We start from the raw sequence: 16,215 nt of genomic DNA, 5'->3' as shown, positions 1-16,215 counted from the left end.
TTGTTTATTCAACTTTATTCTTATGAATGCTGACTTTTACCATATATATACTTGAGATGGAGATGGGATTTGAAAGGAAGGAGATTGGTGGTTGTCTCAGTTTTCCCAAAATGATGCAAAAAAAAGGGGAGTGAAGTGAGTCTATTAAGGTAAGCATATAAAATCCCATTCTCAATGGTGTCTAGAACATAAAGTAATAAGATTCAGCATGCTTACTATATTAATGAAGTTAAAGAAATGGCAGCATCTAAAAATGCTGAAATATCTAAAAGCTAAAACTCAAAACCCAAAACAAAACTATGCATAAACACCTAAGATAAACTCTTTTATAATAAGCAAGGCAAAAAGTTTGATATCACTATAAAAGTCTGTGCAAAGAATATTAGGAAATTATATGTTCTATACACCTATGTGTGTTTGAAAACTATCTAAAAGTAAACACAAGCTTCCATTTATTTTTCATTTATTTTACCTGGTAAGACTATTTTACTTTTCTTTATATTCCTTTCTTGACTTTTCAACTATTTCACATAAAAATTTAAGAGAAAATAGAAACCAACAGTTATTTTATGTTCAGCATTTATTCATAACTTCAATCCACAAATATTTATTGACCTTCCAGTAAGTGCCAAGTGGAGACTCAGCATTGAAAAAGGAGAAATGAATATGAAAAAACAAAACAAAACAAAAAAACAAAGCAAACAAGCAAAAAATACCCCAGCTCCTACAGTGGAAAAGCTTATGAACACAAATGTAATATAAAGGGTCCCAAACTGGTATACTGATTGTTAAGATGGTGAATGAAACTGTAGTGATTAATAGGTAGACAGAAAGATTATTTAAAACTTTTCAGTCAGAATTCAAGGCCAAAATGCCTAGAAGAGCTCACATTGTTAACCAATCCTATATAATAAAAGAGAAACATGCAGATTAGCCATCCCTCCGCTATGCTCAAGCCACACCCACCAGCCAAGCCCACAGGCCAATCTGAGTGACTATGCAAATGATCAGACTAAGATGGCGGTTAATTTGCATACGCAGGTGTCAAGCGCCCCAGGAGGCTGTGGTCATGAGCTCCTGGGACTTTTAACTATCAGGGAGGCATGGCCACCCGTGCCTAGCCACGACTGTGGACTCCTGGTACCTTGCCGGTGGAGAGTGGGAGGTTTGGAGGACTTGGCAGAGCAAAAGACTGCTGGACATAGAGCAGAGCGAGAGAGAGGGCGACTTGGAGGGCGTGGCTCCCTCTCTCACCACAACTTACTCATCACAGCTGTGGAAACTGACAGTAGGGAGGAGGAAGTCCCACCCCCACAGAATCAGTCAGAATCAGCCTTTGGTCAGACAGCTCTCAGCGACCTGATAGCCAGGACTCTCATTCACCTGCATCTCAGACTGTGACAGTAAAGAGGTGGGACTATGTCTAAAGAACAACTATTGATACAACATAGCTCTGCAGCTGAAAGATGCCGGTGTTATCAACAGAAAGTGTCTGCAGAGCAGCATGCGTCTGATCTTGAAAGAAGGCGGCGCCTACAACAGGATTTATCTGAACACCAGCTATTGGAAAAACACCGCTCTGATGCTGAAAAACACTGGCGTTATCGACAGAAAATGTCTAAAGACCAACGTGCCTTTGAAGTTGAAAGAAGGCGGTGGCGACGACAGAATATGTTGAGAGAACAGGCATCAACAAATACTACCAATTCGGTAAGAACTGCCTTCTCAGCGAAAATGGAGTACATGAGGAAGCAATCCTTGAATGTAGTTGTGGTGGAATGACTGTTCGATGTGAATTTTGCCTATTACTAAATTTCTCAGATGAAAAACCATCCGATGGGAAATTTACTCAATGTTGTAGCAAAGGGAAAGTCTGTCCAAATGATATACATTTTCCAGATTACCCGGCATACTTTAAAAGATTAATGACAAACGAAGATTCTGACAGTAAAAATTTCATGGAAAATATCGTTCCATAAATAGTTCTGCTTTTGCTTCCATGGGTGCAAATATTGCATCACCATCAGGATATGGGCCATACTGTTTTAGAATACACGGACAAGTTTATCACCGTACTGGACCTTTACAATCTTCGGATGGTGTTTCTCAGAAGTTTGCTCAACTCTCCATTTTGGATACAGCCAAAGCTACAAGTAAAAGATTAGCAATGCCAGAAAACCAGGGCTGCTCAGAAAGACTCATGATCAACATCAACAACCTCATGCATGAAATCAATGAATTAACAAAATCGTACAAGATGCTACATGAGGTAGAAAAGGAAGCCCAATCTGAAGCAGCAGCAAAAGGTATTGCTCCCACAGAAGTAACAATGGCGATTAAATATGATCGCAACAGTGACCCGGGTAGATATAATTCTCCCCGTGTAACTGAGGTTGCTGTCATATTCAGAAACGAAGATGGAGAACCTCCTTTTGAAAGGAGGTTCATTCATTGTAAACCAGATCCCAATAATCCAAATGCCACTCAAATGAAACAAATCAAATCAATATCCTGTTTCCTACATTAGATGCAATGACATATCCTATTCTTTTCCCACATGGTGGGGGAACAGATTTTGCATTAAGACTCAGAGACAATAGTGTCATCGTCAATAATACTAGACAAAATGTAAGGACACGAGTCACACAAATGCAGTATCATGGGTTTCATCTCTCTATGCGGGACACGTTCAATCCTATTTTTTTTTTTTTTTTTTTTTTTTTTTTTTTTTTTATTGCTTAAAGTATTACAAAGGGTATTACATATGTGTCCATTTTATCCCCCCGCCCTAGACAGTCCCCTAGCCTCCCCTATCCCCCAATGTCTTATGTCCACTGGTTATGCTTCTATGCATTCAATCCTATTTTAAATGCAGGAAAATTAACTCAACAGTTTATCGTGGATTCATATTAAAACATGGTGGGGGCCTCTTGTACTGTTGGGGTTTGGCTCCCCTCTAGCTACTGATTTCAGGGGGCAATGGGGCTCAACATAACTTTGGTGAGAGTAATCTCCTGCTGCTCCCTGTGTGTCTCTGCATGAGAAGGAGGGAAGGAGATCCCCGGAGTTCAAATGAGAATGAAGGAAAGAGGAGAGGAATATATGTATTTCTCTGTGTATTTCTCAGAGCAGCTTTAGATAACCATGGCGTTAGGAGCAGGAGAAGGACAGGCATCCTCAGTTGTCTGAGCACTAAGCATCTCAGTGCTCAGCCTGTCTGTACTAGCCACAGGGAGGCATGAACACATTTAGGAGAGAAGAGGAACCACTCTGTGAGTGTTCCTGCTTCAAGTGCTGCATCACCCTCCCTAGAGTAGCTAGAGAGGGACTACCTTGTCCCAAGTAATCCAGTGGGGAGAAGAGGGTGGATGGCTAGGGCATATTTCCAGTTCTGAATGGAGTGTGGCCCTGTGGAGGGAAGGTGAGGGCATCAGAGAGCCTCTGGAAGGCAGTTAAGAACTTTTCTTCCTGCTGTGAGCCTCTAGTACAGTGATTCTCAACCTTCCTAATGCTGTGACCCTTTAATACAGTTCCTCATGTTGTAGTGATCCCCAACCATAAAATTATTTTCATTGCTACTTCATAACTGTAATTTTGCTACTGTTATGAATCGTAATGTAAATATCTGATATGCAAGATGTATTTTCATTGTTACAAACTGAACATAAAGCATAGTGATTAATCACAAAAACAATATGTAATTATATATGTGTTTTCCGATGATCTTAGGTGACCCCTGTGAAAGGGTTGTTTGACCCCCAAAGGGGTCGCGACTCACAGGTTGAGAACTGCTGCTCTAGTTCCTTAATGGCATATATGTCCTAGGGGAGCTCTGACTTCCTCCAAAGCAGCCACTTCCTCCACTTTCTCCTTCTTGATGTCCTTTAGCATCTGCAGGGCCTTTGTGTCCACTGTCCCCATCAGAAGCTGGATGTCCTCTGCTGTGGGGTCTCTGTCTCCATCAAGTACAGAGGAGGAAATGGTGATAGGGCTTGGAACATGGGATACTGGGGATTAAGCCAGCTCCTCGATTTTTTGTCTTATATCAAGCTTTTCATTGGGAACTGGCCCTTCTGTTTTTATGTCTTGTATTGTTGTGTGCAGTCTTCAAACAGCTTATGATTCATCTCCATAAATAGTTTCAGGACACTGTAGATGACTACATGGATGGTCTTGTTCCATGGACTCATCCATAGACTCATCTTGGAGTTCCTGTAGATTACAGGGAACATGATGGGAAGGACTCTGGCAGCGTTGTCACTTATCAGGTTCATGATGTACTCATTGTTCCAGTAATAGAGAGCACACTCCGTCACCTGGAAATGCGGGCTGCGGACACACTTGGCAAGCTTGCAGAAGAGTGGTTCTATCACTTTGCTGAACTCTGAGAGTTAGGTCATCCAGAATCTCTTCTAGCACATTCAGGAACATCACCTCCTTGGGGCTGTGGGTCTTTGGCCAGAACTTGAGAAGTTCCATAATCACTGGCTCAGTGGACCTCTGTCCTTGTCCAGAAATTGTACCACTTAGTATTCTAGTTGAGGGTGGTAGATACTCAGGGACTTGACCTTGTGAAGGGAAAGCAGGACATGGATAAGGAACATCTTTTGCTCTTCCTTAAGGGGAAGAGGTAAGCCACTGATGATGATGCCCAGGATCTCTAGGAGCTTGGCAATCCCACTGTGATGCTCAGTCTGATAAATGAACCTATAAAATATATGGTTGATCTGCCTACGGATATAAGCCCAAAGACCCCAAAACTTGCCATAGATTTGGTGTAAGATGGTCTTCAGAAAGTCTGCTCTCAAGGATTCTCACTGTCAAACAGAGCAAAAACAAGTTTCTGGTCAATGTACATCTTGGCTGTTTCACTGGTAATCAGTAGACTCAATGAAACAGGAAAAAACTCATATTTGAGCTGGCGATGTGGCCAGGTGGCTTTCAGGGTAGATTCATTTTCCTCTGGGTCAAACTTAGCCCCAGCGGAATGTGATAAAAGTCACAGTCTCCAGAAGAGGTTTGCTGAAAAGATGTTGACAGCCTCAGGGTAAATGGCCTCGGTGACAATGATAATATCATGGCTATGAGTAACATACTCCATCATTTCCTTGAGTCCTGCCCACTCCACTTCTTTGATTTTGAGATCACTGAGTGTGTCTAACACAAAGTCAAAGAGGACGTGACATAGCTTCTGGATAAATAGCTTTCTACTCATGGTTTGGTGAATCTTTCAGGGCAGTAAACTTCTGCGACTCCTGATTCTTGCTGAAATTGAAGCAGGAGGAGCTTTACTGTTGCTCCTTCTTGACAATCTGGAGGTCTACTGATTTTGCTGAGCTGCATGATGTGTGGCTTGCTGTTGCTGGGATGGTTGTTGGATGACAGTGGCTAAGGCTGGGGCTGAGGCTGAGGCTGGGGCTGCAGCTGTGGCTAGACTTGAGCCTGATTGCTTGGGCTCGACTCCTGACACTGCTGTTAATTAACTGAAAGTCATAACAGTCTCTCAGTGCCTCAGTTTCCTCATCTCCTCAGAGCTCTCGCCTCCACCATCCTTGCCTGAGCTGCTGGGCTTGGTAGTGCCTTTGGCAAGAGGGGCAGCCTTCTCCTTCCTCAGTTTATATGGCAACTCGGTCCATTTGTACAGGCCTGGCTCCTGCGGCCCCGCTCTGGCTCTGGCTTTGCTCGGCTGCACTTGGCCTGCCATGATTTTACATTTTTATTATATGAAATTAAGAAGTATCTGTTTACTTCACATCATTCATACAAGCAATATTCAGCTTTTAAGGAACATGTTAAAGATAATATACATATCTGCAGCAACCACTTTCCAATTATATAAATGGAGAATTTAAAAATATATGCTCTTTTGTTATATAAATTACTAATTTTCTTAAATTGCATTTATTTATTTGCTTTTATATTTATAATATTGACTAATTAAAACATCTATCAGCTGGGGTGACTACAGCATTCTATATACTAAATATATTAAGGTGATTCCAAGACCTGAACAAACAGGGTATTTTATCAGTGTCTTCACTCTGCTTGGCTCAGTGTATTAGACATGAAATCAACCTTATCCTTTTGCAGATGTTTTGGAGTGCTATATTTGATAAAAGCAAGTTACAATATTTAACCATCAAGTCTACAAAATTTATACTTCCCATCATTAAAAAGTAGAAATCAAACATGCAAACCAAGCTCAAGAGATACAGTGTTTCCATTATTTCACCATCATTATTGATCTATTAAAATCTTAGTTTAGCTACAACCAGCAATGAAATAATTTCTGTATCATTTGTGGCCTTTAAACTTAGCATTACAGAAGTGTTCATTATTGTCAAATTGTATCCCTGTATATCCTTTCTCTCCACAAATAAACAAATAGTCAAACTTTATACACAGCTACTGTGAGAAAGACAAAAGAAAGGAAGAACAAAGGAAGAAAATGAGAAGAGAAAAAACAGAGGGAAAATAAGCAAGAGAAGTAAAATAAAAAATAAAAGAAATGAAAAGCTCTGGAAACCCTCACAGTATTCGCCTCAAAAGCAGCAGTAGCTACCTGCACAGTCATTACTGTGTAACAGAAACTATGCTGTGTGAATCATCCTATTTCCATGAACTAACTTATTTAATGTTCAAAAGAACCCTTATTAGCTAGGTAATATTATTGTTCCACTTTACAAATGAAACTGAGGCTAAGGAAGGTTCAGTTACTTGGCTCAGAGTCACATCACCAATTATTGCAAGAGGAAGAATCAGTATTTGTTCCAGTTCTAATTCAAAAGCTCTGCTCCTAACTAAGTGTGCTCAATAGGCTGGCTTTCCTGTCTACATATTTCAAAGACATCTAATAATTAATATGTTAAAATTGGTCTCTGAATTTCCTCCCTTAAATATTTTCCAGTTTCTCCTAATATTTTTTATCTCAATGGAACTACCATTCTTTGCTGGCCAAGAAACCCAAAATATCTTCAAATTATCCTTTTTTCCTTACTCCATAACGCAACCTATAATAATAAAACCATAATATGCTAATTAGACCAGACAGCCGAACGACCTTCCAGACGTCATTCCAGACAAAGCCACAGCAGCAGGGGATGAGGCAGAGGCAGTTAGGAGTGATCAGGCAGGCAGGCAGAGTGATTAGGGGAGATCAGGCAGGCAGGCAAGCACTTAGGGGTGATCAGGCAGGCAGGTGAGTGGTTAGGGGCAATCAGGCAGGCTAGTGGTTAGGAGCCAGTGGTCTCGGATTACAAGAGGGATATCTGACTGCGGGTTTAGGCCCGATCCACAGGGATCGGGCCTAAACCCGCAGTTGGACATCCCCCAAGGGGTCCCGGATTACGAGAGGGTACAGGCTGGGCTGAGGGACCAACCCCCTCACTGCATGAATTTCATGCACCAGGCCTCTAGTCTATTAATAAGTCCTAAAGATTGAAATTCATAATTATACAAGTTGGTCATCTTCTTTCCCTATTACATATGTCTTACTGTAATAGCCTCATGTTAGTTTGTTTCCCCCTTTCTACTTCCCCTTGATTCTCTACAGCTGCAAGAGTCATCTTAAAATAAAAATTGGAACATATTAATCCCTTGCATTACAATGACTTGCAGGGGCAGGGGAAAATCTAAATTACTGTCATGGCTTTATAAGGCTCTGTACCATTAGGCTCCAGGTTAATTCGCCAGCATCTTCTTGTGCTTCTCTCAGCTTTGTTAATTGAGCTCCAGGTATGATGGTGCTCTTCTGGTCACTTGAACACACAAATGCTGTTCCCTATGCTGAGAACATTTCTTCCTTCTCTTCCTGTCATAGCTTCATTAGGTCTAATCTTAAATATCCCTTCCAGAGGCCTTTCCTGACAGCTGCATCTCTATCTTGGATTTAGTGATAAACTCCATAATATTTTAAACAATGTATAAATGTTTTATTTGTCTATTGCTTCATCATCTGTATTTATCAAAACCTCAGGTCAGAGATCATGACTGTTATGTTCATTATTCTCTTAGATCTAAATAAATGCTCTAAAAATACATGTTGAATAATTCAATAAATAAATGAACAGGAAGCCTTTCTTTAGCAAGTAAGTTTTACATCTGATCCTGAGCCATTGTATTCTGAGGTTCTAGCATATATAGACTTATACCAATTGTAACTATGTACTAGAGTAACTAGACCATTTAATACCACCTTTCATTTTTCCCAGCAATCCAGAGCAAACTTAAAAACATAGAATGGAATATTCTTGAGTTATATAATATATACCGCAAATAAATATTTGATTTGAGATTATGATGTTTTAATTATCTATAAAAGATTTGATTAGTTTTTAAAAAAACAGCTGTCATTTATTTTGAAGGTGAATAAAAAAATCATGCAAAAACTCTAGAAATAGGACTAATAAGAATTCATAGTCCCTTATCTGAAATAGCATTGGCAAATATGTTCTCCCATCCAGTGGGCTTTCTTGTTGTTTTGTTGATGGTTTCTTTTGCTTTTTATTTCGATGTAGTCCCATTTGTTTATTTTCTCCTTAGTTTCCATTGCCCTAGGAGCTGTATCAGTAAAGATATTGCTACAACATATGTCTGATATTTTGCTGCCTATGAAGTCTTCTAAGATTTTTATGGTTTCCCATCTTATATTTAAGTCCTTTAACCATTTTGAGTTTGGTTTTGTGTATGGTGTAAGTTGGTGGTCTAGTTTCATTCCCCCCCCATGTATATGACCAAATATCCCAGCACCATTTATTGAAGAGACTGTCTTGACTCCATTGTGTGCTTTTGCCCCCTTTGTCAAATATTGAGCATAAGGACTTGGGTCTATTTCTGGGTTCTCTGTTCTGTTCCATTGGTCTGTATGTCTTTTCTTGTGCCAGTACCAGGCAATTCTGAGAACTATGGCTTTGTAATATAGCTTGACATCTGAAATTGTGATCCCTCCAACTTTGTTCTTCTTCCTTAGGATTGCTGTGGGTATTCGGGGTCTTTTTTTATTCCAGATGAATTTTTGGAGAGTTTATTCTAGATCTGTGAAATATGCCATTGGTATTTCAATGGGGATTGCATTGAATCTATAGATTGCTTTGGGTAAAATGGACATTTTAATGATGTTGATTCTACCAATCCATGAACACAGTATTTACTTCCATTTGTTTATGTCTTCCTCTATCTCTTTTTGCAATATCCTCTAGTTTTCCAAGTATAGGTCTTTTACCTCCTCAGTTAAGTTTATACCTAGGTATCTTAATTTTTTTGGTGCAATGGTAAATGGGATTTTTTGTTTGTTTGTTTCTGTGAGTTCATTATTGGTGTATAAAAAAGCCATAGATTTCTGGGTGTTAATTTTATATCCTGCTACATTGCCGAATTCATTTATTAAGTCTAATAGTTTTTTGATGGAGTCTTTGAGGTTTTCTATGTACAGTATCATGTCATCTGCGAATAAGGGAAGTTTTGCTTATTCTTTTCCAATTTGGATGCCTTATATTTGTTCTTCTTGTCTGATTACTATGGCTAGCACTTCCAGTACTATATAAAACAGGAGGGGGGGGAGAATGAGTATCCCTGTCTTGTTCCTGTTCTTAGGGAAAATGGATTTAGTTTTTGCCCATTGAGTATGATGTTGGCTGTAGGTTTGTCATATAAGGCTTTTATTAAGTTCAGATATGATCCTTCTATTTCCATCTTGCTGAGAGTTTTTATCAAGAAACATGTTCGATTTTGTCAAATGATTTTTCTGCATTGATTGATATGATAAGGGTTTAATCTCCAAAATTTACAGGGAACTCATACAACTTAACAAAAGGAAGATAAACGATCCAATCAAAAAATGGGCAAAGGACCTAAATAGATACTTTTTGAAAGAGGACATACAGAAGGCTGAGAGACATATGAAAATATGCTCAAACTCACTAATCATCTAAGAAATACAAATCAAAACAACAATGAGGTACCACCTCACACCTGTCAGAATGGCTATCATCAACAAATCAACAAATCACAAGTTCTGGTGAGGATGTCAAGAAAAAGGAAACCTCATGCTGCTGGTGGGAATGCAGACTGGTGCAGCCACTGTGGAAAACAGTATAGAGTTTCCTCAAAAAATTAAAAATGGAAATCCCATTTGACCCAGTAATCCCACTGCTAGGAATATATCCAGAGAAACCAGGAACACCAATCACAAAGGACATATGCACCCTTATGTTCATAGCAGCACAATATACAATAGCTAAGATTTGGAAACAGCCTAAGTGCCCATCAGCAGATTAGTAGATTAAAAAACTGTGGTACATCTACACAATGGAATACTACACTGCTATAAAAAAGGAGGAACTTTTACCATTTGCAACAGCATAGATGGAAATGGAGAGCATTATGCTAAGCAAAATAAGCCATTCGAAGAAAGATAAATATCACATGATCTCACTCATATATGGGATATAATGATCAACATAAACTGATGAACAAAAATAGATTCAGAGGCAAAATAGCACTGAATAGACCATCCAACCTCAGAGAGAAGGCAGGAACAGGGGCGGGGATTAGAGATCAACCAAAGAACTTGTATGCATGCATATTAGCATAACCAATGAACACAGACACTGGGGCAGTGGGGGCTTGCCCTCGGGGGTGGGAGTGGCGGGGGGGATGTCAATCGGGGGAAAAGGAGACATATGTAATACTGGGAACAATTAAAAAAAACAGGTCTTATCTAATAAAAGAGAAACATGCAAATTGACACTCACAAGCCATGCCCGCCAGCCAATCAGAGCAACTATATGCAAGTTAACCCAACCAAGATGGCGGCCGGCAGCCACAGAGCTGGAGCAAGCAGGCGGCTTGGTTGCCCCGGCGATGGAGGAAGCCAAGCTTCCCACCTGCTCTGGCCTGCTGTGGGCTCCACTAAAGGCAACAAAGTTTCAATTATAGAAGATAAATAAATCCCAGATACCTGCTTCCAGCCAGCCTCCACTAGGAGTCTGGGTGGCTGGGGGCCTGTAGCCAGCCTGCAAGCAGCCATCAGCCCCTCACCCAAAATGGCCACACCCTCATGGGGTGAGGGTCCCCACTGGGGGGCTTGGCTAGCCTGCAGACAGCCATCAGCCCCTCACCCAGGCTGGCCAGGCACCCCAGCGGGACCCCCACCCTGATCCGGGACACCCTTCAGGGAAAACCAGCTGGCCCCCACCCATGCACCAGGCCTATATCCTATATAATAAAAGGGTAATATGCAAATTGACCCTAACAGCAGAAAGACTGGGAATGACTGGTCACTATGACACACACTGACCACCAGGGGACAGACGCTCAATGCAGGAGCTGCCCCCTGGTGGTCAGTGTGCTCCCACAGGACCTCTGCTCAGCCATAAGCCAGGCTGACGGTTGCCAGTACAGCGGTGGTGGCAGGAGCCTCTCCCACCTCCTCAGCAGCGCTAAGGATGACCGACTGCAGCTTAGGCCTGCTCCTTGCTGGCAAGTGGACATCCCCTGAGGGCTCCCGGGCTGCCAGAGGGATGTCTGACTGCCAGCTTAGGCCCAATCCCCCGGTGAGTGAGCCTAAGCCAGCAGGTGGACATCCCCCAAGAAATCCCAGACTGCAGGAGGGCACAGGCCATGCTAAGGGAACCCCCTCGAGTGCACAAATTTTTGTGCACTGAGCCTCTAGTATAACTATAAAAACTTAAATAAACAAACAAGAAAAAAAAGAATTCATAGTCAGCAAAAGATTTCGCAAGTAAAGTTTCTTCTAAACAAAAGCCAATAAAAATAGTATATCTATATAATATATGATTTTGAAATGAACCAAAAGAAAAATAAATAATAATATTTAGTTTATACTTTTCTACTTAAAAGTTATAACTTCTTTCATGGACATTACTGGTACTTTATAGAGTGATACTTTTAAAGGCAGAAATCTGATATAGAAAAACCTTGATAACCTGAACAGTTTTGCTCAATAGAAAAAGAAAGGTTTATAAATACTTTGCCATAATAGCCAACACCCCATTCCAGGGTCTGTATTCTAATAGATCTTACGCTCTCTTACAGAGTAAAAATATTTGTATCAGTGCCTGACATTACTTCACAGTCTTATTATAACTCCCTAAGGCATTATCTTTCCTTTGGTTCTCATGTTACCAGCAATTAATTTAATTGCCAAGAACACTTGCTTTTTTCCTCTAATCTGAATATGTCTGTATGATCTTATTCAGGCCTTGTTTTCTGACTATGGCACTTATATTTTCTGACCCTTACTTTAAATTAAGGCTAATTGTCAATAATGACTTTTCTTAAAACCCTAAAGTTACTGGTCACCTTTAAGCAAAAACTTGTGTTCCTTCTAACTAGAATGAAGAGCTTCAAGTCTCTTTGTATCTGGATCTTCAGTTGTCAAATATAGAATAAAATCTGAAAGCCTTGACCTTAGCAGACATTTCATTTACAGAAATCAGTTTGCAGCTTTTTCAACTATGTCAAGTTGCTATTTATATCTTTCAATAGCATATAAATTAAGGATCTTGGTGGATGGAAAATTGGTCACCAAAAGGCATAATCAAAGACAGCAGCAGCAGGAAGTGTCTGGCTATGAAACAGATTAGTTATAATGGCCAACACAGATATCATGTCTGACACCCCAGTTTCAGTGCCAAAAGCTGAGGACAGAACTCTCTTCAACTGAATGCCCATGCCATATAAGAATTCAAACAAAAAAGCAGCAAACCAATTTTCATAGGGCTCTTTCTACTCACTATATGAAGCCAGATGGTCACATATACTAATTCTTTCATATTCCTAAAAATAAATTCATGGGATATAATGGTGAGGCCTTGAGACTGAAAACAAGCAAAGGAAAGAAAGTAATTTAAAAATTACATAATTACTTTTTAATAAGGACTGAGGATACTTTATGCTAATATAGCTTTCTACACTCTACCTGTCATAATGTTGTCTCACATCACATGAGGCAAAAATATGGGGTAATTAAAAATACTTAAGAGTTCAGAGATGCATAGAAAATGTTTATTTGCTTTTAAAATGGTATAAATCAGCGGTTCTCAACCTGTGGGTCGCAAACAATGAAAATACATCCTGCATATCAGATATTTACATTATGATTCATAACAGTAGCAAAATTACAGTTATGAAGTAGCAACAAAAATAATTTTATGGTTGGGGGTTACCACAACATGAGGAACTGTATTAAAGGATTGGGGCATTAGGGAGGTTGAGAACCACTGGAAATATTTATATAATAAAATGACAACTTTTTTCTTCTGAAATGAATTTTTTAGAATAACATCAGCTTTGGATTTACAGTTACTGTGAGTCTATTCAACCTGAATTGTATTTTACCAAAGGTTTCAAAGAAACTTTCAGTGCTCAATTTCATGTGTTTAAAAAATGGGATAGAGAGGGTTGATGGGAAGTGATAAGTCTATGAACTTGTATACATATATGCATATTCTGTGGACACAAACAATGAATGGGATGGTGAGGGCCTGGGGGAGAAGGGGACTAGAGTGGTCTAGAAGAGGTTAATGGTGTGGGAAGGAGGACTTATGTAATACTTTCAACAATAAAGATTGAAGATTGAAAAATAATAATATTAAAATATTTAAAAATGTGAAAGCTTGCCCTGGCTGGTTTGGTTCTATGGTTACAGCAGCAGCCCGCAGACTGAAGGGTCATATGTTGAATTCCAGTCAAGGGTACGTACTTCGGTTGCAGGCTTTATCCCAGGCCCCAGTTTGGGCACATATGGGAGGCAACCAATCGATGTGCCTCTCTCTCTTCCCCTCCCTTACACACTCTCTAAAAATCTATGGAAAAAATATCCCAGGTGAGATTAACAACAAAATGTGAAAGCTTTACTAAAAATCTTTCTTGGTGCCACAGGGATTTAAATTAATGCTAGGATAAGAGATTGTTCTAAAGAAATGCAAAAGGTACAATGGGAATTATTTATAGCATTTCTCAAAATACTATTTAATTGATCTTTATATTTAAAAAGAGCTTCTTTTCCCCATTTATCTATACATTCATTTTAATATTTGTTAAAGATTTACCATGTGTTCAACTCTGCGTAAGTTCTATGATACAAGGATCAATGACACCTTTTTGATCCTTCTCTACTAATGAAGGTCTTCACATTCCCACATAATAAGAATGCAACCATTTGGGTTGTATATAAAAGTAGGAATAGAAGCACACAAAAAAGGGAGTTACTAACTTTGGAGGGGAAATGACATTTGGGCCTGGTGTTGAAGAGTGATTAACAGTCATTAGAGCTGAGAGTGGAACATATCTGGAATAATTATGTGAGACTGGCTTTCATGTCATAATAAAGAGCTAGAAGAGTTCCTTGTAGAGAAAACTAAAAAGAGACAGAAGCACTTTCATGTTAAAATACTTTATAGGAAAATTACAGAGTTTAATGCGGAGAGCAAATCAGATAAAAATACTATATTTGGTTATAAAGGGGATAAAAAAATATATGCTTTATTTCTTTCCACAAAATTCTGGAGTACTAGATCTGAAATTAGAATTCAAAGAGGCAATTATCAAAGGAGAATGTATTTTTCAGGTCTGCGGTTATTATTATGAGTTATCCACAGGAAGACATCATGAAGCCATAAAGGGTAAAAACAAAATAGAAGATGGTTTAGCCATCCATAGGTAATTGCTACATATACTCATATTCACAAGCTCCTTAAATGAAGCCACAGATAATGGGAGCATATTTCCTGACTTCAGAGTTTGACCTTATAAATAGTAACTATGAGATTGCATATGTTGACAGGCCCCAGAATATCTGGATATATTTTGATATAATATTTTCATATTCTACACTAATTTTTCAATAAACGTGTTTCATTACTAAGTGATCACTGTAGCATTACTCTATGATGGACTTTATAATTATGAATTTTAAGAGCTGCATATTTTGTTATGTTGATGCCATTACTAAAAAGCTTTTTTTATTTTTATTGGTAATTTAATTTCTAGATTTTTTATTTTTACTTGGTGGCATGTATGTGTTTATAAGATTTTCCTTCTATTGAGCTATGTTTCAAGTGGAATATTAGAGCATTCATGACTCCAAATATATACTCACAGATTTTCCTTCAAAAGTATTTTCTCAGTTTACAATTTCACAGAATGCATTCAGTGTACCTGTTTCATCATAATCCCCATATTAAGTGGCTTTTTAAAGGGTATTTTTAAAAATATGGTTTTTTACTGATTTTTAGAAAGAGAGATGGAAACATCAATGAGAAAGAAACGTAGATCGGCTGCCTCCGGCATGTCCTCTACTGGGGATGGAGCCCAGAACTCTGGCAGCCCTGATCAGGAATCGAACCAGTGACCTCTTGGTTGATGCTCAACCACTGAGCTACCCCGGCTGGACTGTGTATTAAGTGATTTTTTACAAAGGGTTTTTCGTGATTTAATTGATAAAATAGGTATAAAAATAGTACCTTAAGGTTGATTTGATTTGTGTTTATTTGAAATTTAGAAAGAATAAATATTTTTATATGTAGTTTAAAAAAAGAATTATAGTATGATGCCAAGAAAGAATATTACAAATTTTAGGACACAGTGACTTTTAAAGTGTTCTAAAACAAAAATTTACACTCCAAAGGACACAAAACTTTTTCTCTATTAGCCAATCCTATCCTGACTTCATTTTTATCTATTAAACTTTCCTAAAATCTAGGCCTGGAGAACCCAAAAAAGTTTGAATTATCATCCCTCCCTCTCCTTGCCCCACACCTATCCTGATTAAGTACTGAAGTTATTTTTTGAGGAAAGAAATATGGGATTTTAATTGGCCACTAGCTGCCTAGTTATGCAATTTAAAGAAGGTCAGTTACCTATTTCTGTGACTCAGTTATCTCATCTCCCAAGTAGAAATATTTTATTTTATTTTGTTTATTTGTTTTTTACCAAGCTCTCAGGGATGCTATGTAGGCAAAGTTTAATGAATAATAATAAACCAAATATAAGACTAAATATCCTAATTGGAAGAACCCTAAGATATAAGAATCTGTGTGTCTGTGTGTATATATGCTATATTAACCAACATTGATCAAATCTAAACTCTCCAATGTGAAAATCTTGACATTATCTGTTCTTCAAATAGCATACTCTTTAGACCTGTCATTTGGTCATTGCCTCCAAAAATAAAAAATAATAACTCTGTCCTAA

General features: G+C 38.8%; 1 protein-coding gene and 1 pseudogene across 1 annotated transcript in view; both read right to left on the bottom strand.

Moving 5' to 3' along the window:
* Positions 1 to 16,215, bottom strand: part of FREM2 (FRAS1 related extracellular matrix 2) — a 328,691-nt gene that overhangs the window by 292,233 nt on the left and 20,243 nt on the right. The window lies entirely within an intron of this gene.
* Positions 3,720 to 5,481, bottom strand: LOC118650859 (annotated as a pseudogene).

The sequence above is a fragment of the Myotis myotis genome, unplaced genomic scaffold (genome assembly GCF_014108235.1).
Source record: "Myotis myotis isolate mMyoMyo1 unplaced genomic scaffold, mMyoMyo1.p scaffold_m19_p_3, whole genome shotgun sequence".
NCBI classification, from domain to species: domain Eukaryota; kingdom Metazoa; phylum Chordata; class Mammalia; order Chiroptera; family Vespertilionidae; genus Myotis; species Myotis myotis.
This window is presented reverse-complemented; position numbering and strand designations above follow the sequence as displayed.